This window comes from Gossypium hirsutum, chromosome D05 (assembly GCF_007990345.1).
Source record: "Gossypium hirsutum isolate 1008001.06 chromosome D05, Gossypium_hirsutum_v2.1, whole genome shotgun sequence".
NCBI classification, from domain to species: domain Eukaryota; kingdom Viridiplantae; phylum Streptophyta; class Magnoliopsida; order Malvales; family Malvaceae; genus Gossypium; species Gossypium hirsutum.
Window position 1 is genome coordinate 48,069,621 of NC_053441.1, and position 11,059 is coordinate 48,080,679.

The 11,059-nt window shown below is 32.5% G+C and overlaps 1 pseudogene; it reads left to right on the top strand.

The window, feature by feature from the left end:
* The first annotated feature begins 1,030 nt into the window (after window positions 1-1,030).
* Window positions 1,031-5,247, top strand: LOC107902291 (uncharacterized; annotated as a pseudogene).
* Window positions 5,248-11,059: the final 5,812 nt, after the last annotated feature.

Sequence of the window (11,059 nt, forward strand, 5' to 3'; positions counted from 1 at the left end):
AACCAAGCCTGAATAGCAAGCTTAATTACCACATTAAATAATAAAAATACTAATTTAACTATTAGTTTAGTAAGTTAGAACCCGCACCTTAATTTTGCAAATTGTAACACTAAACCATAAATTCTGCACTTCTGCTCGTAAGCCTTAGATGAGCCTATATCCAAAATCAGCACTTAATACGATAATATATGATTAATGACCAGCCTTGAAACATCCAAAAGGGGTTCGGCCTAAGAAGTGTTACAAGCACAAATTTTCAGATTCGAATTATCAAGCAGGCTTACACTTTTTTTTATACGAAACGTGAGTGCAAACGAGATCTGTAGTCACTGTTGATCTGGGACATTTAAATAAGAACCTAAACATAATTAATGCCCAAAAATCAGTAACCAAAGACCCCATTCAGAATTTAAAGCAATAGACCAAAGCATAAATAATTAACAAAGTGAAACAGTACAAGATCTCGCATAAAGTTTGCACTTTGCACTACCCATTTCCCAGATCTGAGTTGTTGGAAGAATGTCTTAGTTAATTACTAAATTAGGAAAGTCTAAATCAGATCCAAATAGAGGGAAAAATACAAAAATTATAATATTAGGGGTGGCAACTGAAGAGAAACGACAGTCCCCAAACAATGGTGTTCTAAAGGGGTCGCAATACCACTTGTGGTGACAAAAAAGGCAGATCTAGGGTGGCATAAGGAGGGATATTTGGATAGCCAAAAAGAAAAATTTAATGGCTGGAATGATGATTTATCTACTATAAAATAGTGAAACTTTAAACCAAAAATTTGGGATGTTATAAGTTTGAAGCAAAATTTGCAAAATAATAAAAATGGTGCAAGGGAAGAAATTTGAACCTGGGTTTCAAGGACAACTTCAATAACACTTAACCAACAAACCAGTAACTCATTTTCCCCCTAGAAATGCATAGATAATCTCAATAATTAGGCGTGACCTCTCTTTCAATTCACAAACCCGATTCTACTAAGCTCTGATTTTTGGGATGTGTCAATGATCTAAATGCTAAGATGGCTAGTTTAACTAGAAAGGTTGAAGCCATGGAGGTTAGGAAAGTACAATAAGTTAAACCGGTAAAAATTGAAGAAATTTGTGGTATTTGTGAAATCATGGGAGATTCTACTGTTGAATGTCCAAACATTTCACTTTTTAAGAAATGTTGCATGATAAAGCGAATGTTGTGGAAACGTCCAAAATTTTTTTTCTTTCTCCATACTCAAACACTTACAACCCTCAACAGAGAAACTATTCTAACTGCAGCTGGTAAGATAATAATCATGCTTGCTTCCCCCAGCCTTAAAAAGCTCTCAATACCATGACCCATCTAGCTCTACATGTCAAAATTTTACAGGAGACATTGCAAGAATTCATGCAAACACAAACAAATGTCAACAATTAGACTTCACAAGATATTAATAAAATCAAGAGCACACTTTCTATATTGATAAACTTATTGCGCATTCAAGGAAAAGGTAAGTTTCCTGCTCAACCTCAACCTAATCTTTCTACTTAATGTCATGTTTATTGTCCCAACTAAATTCAAAAATAAGATGTGAACTCTATCACAACTCTTCGAAGTGGAAAGGTTATTGACAAGAGCATTCCTTCCAAAGCCCAAGAACCTTCTATCACTCTGCAAAGTAGTGGTGAGGATGACGGTAAGCCTAAAAGTTTTGACAACCTAGACGAAGAAAAATGTCAGATTTTTTGTCATTTCCTTGAAAGATCGCAACCAATAAGGAATCTGAATCAAAATGCTAAAATTTTAAAAATTTTCAAACAAGTCAAGAGTAATATTCCTTTGTTGGATGTGATTAAACAAGTTATGTCTTATGCTAAGTTTTTGAAATATATGTGTATATTTAAGAGGAAACATAATATACAAAAGAAAGCCTTTTTAACTAAATATATGAGTTCAATCATTCAACATATCACCGCACCTAAATATAAAGACCCTGGATGCCCTAAAATTTCATGATCATTGGGAACACAATAATAGAGCGTGCTTTGCTTGATCTTGGTGCTAGTGTTAATCATTTGCCTTTCTCTGTTTATCAATAGTTAGGTTTAAGTTAAGTTAAGCCAACATCAGTCACACTTCAATTAGTTGATCAGTCTATCAAAAGTCCTCAAGAGGTAGTAGAAGATGTGTTGGTTCAACTTAAATTTTTTTTATTTTCCAGTTGATTTTATTATTTTGGACACACATCTTGTCTTAGATTCTAATGTACAAATCCCTTTTATTTTAGGTTTTTCATTTCTTGCAACTTCTAATGATTTAAGTAATTGTAGGAATGGTGTTCTAAACTTATCTTTCGAAAACATGACATTAGAATGTTTGTAAGCAACCTAGTAAAGATTTTGATGGAGAAGAAATGGGCTTTCTTGAACAAGTTATCTATGAATAGTTCACCAATTTCAAATTATTCAATCCTTTGAAAAATTATTTAACTAAATTTGAAGGTGATGACGAAACAATTGATCCTGTGTTAAATTCTTTTTAGGGACAAGATAAGAATTTTTACCGAAGAAAAAAGTTTGAAGAACTTTCAGTGACTACATATGTTTCAATACCATCAGTTGATCAACCAACTAAGCTTGATTTGAAACAAGTACCACGTGATTTGAAATATCTATTTTTAGGTGAGAATGAAACTTTCCCAGTCATAATTTCCTCATAACTTGATGCACACCAAGAAGATAAGTTATTGAAAGTTTTTAAAATGCATTAGGATGGACCATAGTTGATGTAAATGAAATTAGCCCATTCATTTGCACACATAAAATTTATTTAAAGGAAATTGCTAAAGCCTTTAGAAAAATGCAACGAAGGCTTAATCCTAATGTGAAAGAAGTGGTGAGAAATTAAGTCATTGAATTATTGGATAATGGAATCATTTATCCTATTTCTTATAGCAAATGGGAAATTTTACCCAAGAAATCTTGAGTTACTATACTCAAAAATGAAAATAATGAATTGATCCCAAAAAGGACTGTTATTCGTTAATACATGTGCATTAACTATAGGAAACTTAATTCATTAACTAGAAAAGATCATTTCCCTTTACCTTTCGTGGACCAGATCTTAGAAAGAGTAGTAGCACTTGAATTTGATTGTTTTCTAGATGGATATTCTGGGTATAACCAAATTGCAATTGCACTTGAGTTCAAGAGAAAACCACTTTCACATGTCCTTCTGGCACTTTTGCATATTGAAGGATGCCTTTTGGATTATGCAATGCACCAACCACATTTTAAATATGCATGCTTACTATTGTCATTGATATGGTTGAATGCATTTTATAATTTTTCATGGATGATTTTTCTATTTTTGGTGATTCATTTTATGACTACTTGTCAAATTTAGAAAAGGTTTTAATCAAATGTGAAGAAAAGTTAAATCTTGTTATTAATTGAGAAAAATGTCATTTCATGGTTACTAAAGAAATTGTTTTAGGGCACATTGTTTCTTCAAAATATATTTAGGTAGACAAGTCAAATATTGAGTTAATTTCTAACTTGTCAACATAAAAATTTTTAAAGAAATTTAGGTCATTTTTAGGACATGAGAGATAATGTGTTTGAATGTTCTGAAGAGTGTGAAATGGCTTTTGGAAAACTTAAATATATGTTCACTTCTGCTCCTATTTTGAAACCCCCTAATTGATCTTTACCATTTGAAGTAATGTGTACTCAAGTGAATTATTACACAAGTAAAACTTTAAATAGTACTTAAATGAATTTTTACACAAGTAAAAGTTTAAATAATGCTGAAATGAATTATTCTACTATTGAAAAAGAATTACTAGTACTAGTTTTTTGCATTGGAAAAATTCAGATCTTACCTTGTTGGATCATCTATTGTTGTCTTTGGTGATCATGCAGCTTTAAAATATCTTTTCTCCAAAAAGGATGCCAAACACATGTTGATTTGGTGGATTCTTCTTCTTCTTCTTCTTCTTCAAGAATTCAACATCACCATTCGATATAAGAAAGGAGTAGAAAATGTTGTGGTTGACCATTTGTCAAGACTCGTTTGTGATGAATCTTTTGAAACTTTCCCAATTAATGATAGTTTTCCTAATGAACAAATTTTAAATATCTCTATTATGTTTGCTGACATTGCTAAATTTATTGCCATAGGAAAATTTCCTTCTCAGTGGAGTTTACAAGATCAAATGAAATTTTTTCTGAGGTAAAAAAATTATTGGGATGATCCGTATTTTTTCAAATATTGCACTAATCAAATTTTTTTAAGGTGCATACCTAAAAATGAGGTACATGGTGTCATTACTTTTTGTCATTTTGAGGCAAGTGGTGGTCATTTTTCATCTAAGAAAACTACAGCAAAAAATTTACACTGCAGATTTTGTTGGCCAACTTTATTCAAGGATGCTTATAATTTTTTCAAATTATGTGAAAATTTCCAAAAATATGGACCCATTTCAAAATGAAACATGGTGCCTTTGAATCCAATTTTGGTGAGAGAATTTTTTTACTGTTGGGGTATTGACTTCATGGGACATTTTCCATCATCGTTTGGTTTCTTTTACATTTTATTGCAATAGATTTTGTTTTAAAATGGATAGAGGCAATTCCATGTCGAAATAATGATTTCAAAATAGTGATTGGGTTTTTGAAAGAAAATATTTTAAGTTAATTTGGGATTCCTCAATTAATTATAAGTGATGGGGGCAAACATTTTTGCAATAAAAATTTTTGATTCATTAATGAAGAAATATGTTATTACACACAAAGTTGAAACCCCTTATCACCCACAGAAAAATGGACAGGTAGAACTTACAAATAGGGAGATTAAGAACATTTGGGAAAAATGGTTAATCCAAATCACAAAGATTGGTCCCTGAGACTTAATGATGCATGATGGGCTTACTAAACTGCGATCAAAGCATCATTGGTCATGTCTCCCTATTGATTAGTTTATGGAAAGTCTTGTCATTTACCTGTGGAACTTGAACATAAGGCATATTGAGTCATTAAAATGTTTAACTCCAATCTTGATGATGCTTCTAAGTTGCGAAAGTTGCAAATTAATGAACTAAAAGAACTTATAAATGATACTGATGAGAATTCAAAAATTAATAAAGAAAGAACCAAAGCTTTTCATGACAATATGGTGTTAGTAAAGGCATTTGATGTTAGACAGAAGGTTTTGCTCTACAACTCCCAACTTCACTTATTCCCTAAAAAACTAAGATCAAAGTGAATTGGTCCATTTTTTGTAAAGCATGTGTACCCTTATGGGACAATTGACATTTAAAATCCAAAGAATGGTAATGTATTCAAAGTAAATGGATAAAGACTCAAGTTATTCCTAGAAAATCAATTTGCTCAAGATGAAATTCTTTGTCTTTCTGATCCTTGTTTCAAGAATGTTTAAGTGTAGATATATATTTTTCTAATTAGGATTTCATTATTATAAATGTTATTGTTAATATTATTATAAATGGTGGATAAAGATACTTAATGACTTTATAGTCGGTCGCATCAGCTACCCATAAAACTAATATTGTATATTATTATTTTTAATTCTTCTCAAATTTCATAACCTTTTACTTTTCTCTCTCATCTCATTTTCTTTTCTTCCAAAGTGCCCTACTCTTTTTCTCAAACTTTCTTTGTTTTCAAAATGGATAATGTTGTTTCAAAGTTGCACAAACGATTTTCATGTCTCCCTAGAAATATGGTAGTGAAGCTTTACAAGGTCAGGTGTGAAAGATTAAGGATGCTCATGAATAAGGACATACCTATAGACATACGATTGATCATCGAAGGAAAGGTACAATTTGAGGAATATCTTTCTTTTTTGCATTTACCCCAATACAAGTAGGAGTAGTTATGCAAGAAAGCGAGGAGCAAAGTGCCTTGGGGTGATTTGTCACAAGTATGCTAGATGGATTTGTAATGGTAAATTTCGTTCTATTGGGATGACATCTATAAATCAAGAAGATAAAATAAACTTCATTAGGGATAAATTTTGTAAGGGGAATTTTGGAGATATCCAAATTTCTCTTGAGACCCATCTTAGTGGAGTTATGCAAAATGAACTTCTTGATTTATGGTATAAATTCCAATATGAATGTAATCGTCTTGTGAATCTGACGATAAGATACTTTGTTTGCCAATTTGTAAGAAAACAAAATGGGAACTGATCATTGATTCATAAAAGGTATTTAAGTCATTACTGGACGTAAAACCAGAGAAAGATGTGAGCCACAATCACAACTACTATAAATAATCCTTAACCTTTAATCTCCATTTGCATTAATCATATGTCCGTTCCATTTTACATTATTTTTATATAACATAGCCTTTATATCAACTTGTCACACTCAGTTACCATTAAAGTCCAAAATTTAGGAGGAATAGAGAGTTAATTAAATGAAACCCTGGGTTCGATAGGCTTTACTGAAAAATCTAGAAATTTTATTGGCTGAATGGTAAATAATTGAGTCTCAATTTTGGTTCAATTATGTTGGAATCGCCTAGTTCCTTAGTGAGAAAAAAATGATTAGCGATGGATGGTTTATTTGTAACTATGGAGACATACTAAAAAGGATATATATGTGTGAGAAAGATTATTTTACAGGAAAAATTCTTCTCATTTCTGTTTCATTTTCTCCCCTTTTCCATCATCTTCTTTAGTTTCTCTAAAGGTGAGAAAGTTGAGAAAAGTTTTGCATGGGGTAGTGATCGTGAGGTCGATTCTAAAAAGTAAAGAATTTGGTGAGCTGGTAAGCTTCTACATCTCACTATGTTCATAAAATTTAGAAAAAGAGAAGTAAGGATTTCTAAAATATTTGAAAAAATTTTGCATGATACTGGATTCTGGGGTTTAAATTTTGAATACCTTCGGTTTAATTCGAATGTGGGTTGTCATTTTTAGCTGGCAGGATGAAACAGGCTCTGGCATTTGGAAGAGCTAAGTTGGCGAGGACGAAGGGCAGCAGGTGAGCTTTTGTCCTCAATTGTTTGAGTGTTGCTCTGGGTTGTGTTGTTTGCTTGTTTTGCACTGAGCTCAGTTGAGTATGTTGTCTACATGTACGATTGTTGCTGATTGAAAAGGGTATGCTTGCATATGGTTGTACAATTATATGATTGTCGAGTATGATATCTTAATGTATGTCTTGGTCGTGTATCTATAAACTGTTATGTAGCGTACTTTATGCTATGTTAGTGAATATGATGATATGCGTGATATGCCTGTTTATAAATATGGAGTACAGAGGAAAGTATTAGCATTTTAGTTGAAGATAGGAAAAATTGGCGTAATGGAGGAATAGACAAATTGAAAGGGGCTTTGAGAAAGCTTGGCGTCACCATGAAATGGTTATCTACAGGCTCTTCAGAGCAACACCATAAAAATGGTCTACAGGCTCTACAAAGCAACACCTCAAAAGAGGTTCACTGACTCTTCGGAGTCAAAAGTCCATGGTGAGCCATGGCATTATCCAATGGTGAACAGGTACGCCTTATCGTGAATTGAAGTCTTCTAGAAAGTGAATAAGGAAGCCGTCGGGGCATATAAGTGGAGATCACTGTATGATTCATGTGGCGAAAAGTCTGACATAACGATTATGGTGTGCATGGGAATGCAGGAACGCGTGCTAATAAAGGTCCTGCCAAAATCCAAAGGTAAGAGGGATAGGTGGAAGTATCTTGTACGCAGGTATAAGTGGAGGGAAAGGGGATATTTCCTTCAAAGTAGTTGTGAATAATTATCAACCATTAAGAGTCCACCAGAGTTGACGAACAAAACCAACATTGGCTATGGGAAAGTGAGACAGTTTTTAGATTTTCATTCTAGGTAATTATTGGTGAAAAAGGGTCGCCAAAAAAGGGAAATTTGCTAAAGACTATATTAGGTGGAATGTCTTTTAGGGGTTAACAAAGAAAGAGGATGTCTGTTAGGACTATCTAGGGTTGGGAAGTCCACTTAAGATTGTCTAATATGGAAGTCTGCCAAAGACAACCTAAGGAAAAGATAGTTCACTAGGGACTACCTGTTGTTGAAAATATCTTGTCGGATGGTCTGAAGTGGGAAACTTCTATGAGACTATCATGCAAGTACGAGTCCACAAGGAAAAAGGTGTGCTTAACTATCAACCAAATCTCATATTTAAAGGCCACAAATGGGGGTATTAGTAAATGGGTTTTCCTTTAAAAAAGGGTATATGCACAGGCTAAGTCATAAGAAGTTAATTGTCGGGATAATATGGTAAGTTTATATTGAGTTCGATGTGGAATGAAGGGATTAGGGTAAAAATCTGCCGTTGTGGCGAGATACCTGCAAGTCCGCTAATAATAGTTGCCAATTCACATATTTGCGTATATGGTTATCTTTTGATAAGTCAAGCTGGGAGGGTAAAATGGAAGTCTGAGATGAAGCTAGACAAGGTCAAGTCTCAGAAAAAGGGTTGTCGGAAAAAGTACAATTACACTAAATGAGCTTGATATGTCTGCAAATGATTAATTCATAGAACGCATGGGTGTCATCTATGCTAGTCAAACTGTAGAATCTACTAAGATACTACTTAGGGAGTTTTAATTCTATGCTCTAATTTTTATTTACCCAAAAATTTAAGAGACTGAAATGAATACTACTGCACAATATCTCACTAAGTTCTTTCGACCTTACGAGTAATTTTTACCTTGAATGCAGGGTCAGTGAATGACTCGAGGATTGAGTGGAGGGACCAAGTTAGACACAGGTGAGCCCACGCAAATGTCGTTGTAATTGTATCATGTATATAGAAAGGCACCCGAAGAAGCTACGCCTAGGGGTTCGAATAAGCAAAATTTTATACAACTATTAAGTTCCAGGTCACTGTAAATATATATACATGCTCAATAAGGCAGAATGTTTGTAAGAACCTTAGCACTTGTATAAGAGGAAATTTATTTGAAGTTTAAATTTTGAAACATGCTGTTATGTAAGAAATCAGAATAAATTTGTATGGTAAATTTGAATTGAAATTTGCTGTTGTTTAAGTTGTAAATAAATCAAGTTAGGGAGGTTGTTAAGTAATACAGCTTAATTGTGACACCTAGTACCTGGACTCGGTGATCGGGTTGGGTAAAGGGTGCACAACTATTTGCAAAAATTAAACAAACAAACAAACAAACAAACAAATAACAAAAAATTAATTAAAATTTTTTAAAAAAGTTGTTGAGATCGATATTATATTACTATCTGGTTTTAGATTTTCTGTCACTTGTGATGATTTTTCTATTCTGAATTATTGTCTCAATATTTATGTTTTTTTATCTGATCATTAATTATGGCATGTTTCTTTTCGTTACTTTTTTTAATTTTTCTTCTCGTGAAATATTTGCCTTTGACTTATTTGATTTTTTCGACATCTTTTTTACTCTATGTGTGGACTGAACCTTATATATTTCACTACTCCCTCATTCACATTTAGACACTCAAAAAATAAAAGAAAGAAAAAAAATATAGCAAGCACTTCAACTCAAAAGTATGAAAAGATTTGTGTTTTTGTAGATCTTATCGAGGAAAAGATAAAACTTTTACATATACGGCTATAAAATTGGGTGAAACACCAGCCAATGAAGAAATTTAGTTTTTCTATGGAGGAGGAAGTATGGGTTTAATGGATCGGTGGCTACATCGGCGTATGTTAAAGGGAGTTTTGTTTTGGGAATAATATCGAGAGTGTTCAAAGAGAATGCACTATGTGGACCAACCATCAAAAAAGAATTACCAGTTTGGAGTATTCCTGGATGATTAACGCTCATGCTCGACATTGTCAATGCATTCATTGCCTTACCTGGAGATTTTGGTACATTAGAGGAAATATTTTGCATAACCTCTTAATCACTTTATTCAAACATAAAAAACCCATTGGTTTACTTAATGTTAATGGTTATTATAACAATTTGCTTTCAGTTTTAGAAAATGTTGTGGAAAGTGGATTTGTGTTTCTAGAGGCAAGGGATGTCTTGATTCTGCTGCAACTATTGAAGAACTACTCGTTAGGCTTCAAGCTTTTGAGTACAATCCAAATCTAATCACTCAACAGATTGTTGAATCTAGAAAAAGGAAAAGAGATTTTGACAAAAAAAGAAATGGATTTAACCTTTTCTTTGTGACATTATCCAACTTTTAGATTTAACTTATATTTATATTTCTCTCTCTAAGTTTGCTTCCAAAAAAAATCACAAGGGATTGTTATTGTAAACAAGTGAAAAAGTAAGGACCTTATTAAAATGCCTAGCCTTATTCTTCTTTTAAATTTTTTGAAGTAAAATTCAAGCAAGGAGTGAATAACATTATTGAATTGCATTGTATTATGTTAAAATGGAAGATAAGGCGTAACCTTGACACCCATTTTACATTATTTTTACCTAAAAAAACACCTTTGCCAATTCTTTTTATGTGTAATGTTGGTAAATATTTTGCATGATCGTTTAAGATATCTAGCACTTTTAACATTTTAACATGCTTGCAAAGTACTAAAGTATGTAAGCTTGAATAATTTATTATTATCGAAAGATTACTTACTAACCTATTATAGAATGTGTTTCATGGGTTTGTGTAATTAGGTTTTGTTAGGACATTGGATATTTCCTTTTTGAACTTTCTTTGATAATATCATCTTTTGAACTTTTCTTCGATACATTACCTATCTTAGATGATACGCATGGATTCTAATGGGTTGTAAGTAATATTTTTATCATGATTTTAGAATCTATTAGTTTTTACCCTTGAATATGATGATTAGTTCCAAATGCATCATAAGGGAAAACATAAGCAATTTCTTTGGATTGTTTGAGCCTTTCGAGCCAACCTTGTAACAACCCAATTTTTAGAGGTTTTGGAACCTCATTTTCGATGTCCGAGTCCATAAATATTAATATTTATGAAGTTATTATAAAAATATATTAAATTTTGGTCCAACAATTTTGTTGAATTGATAGTTAATTAAGGTACAAAGACTAAATTCCAAAAGTTTATCACTATAGATTTTTAATTGGCCAAAGTCTTAAGGACTTAT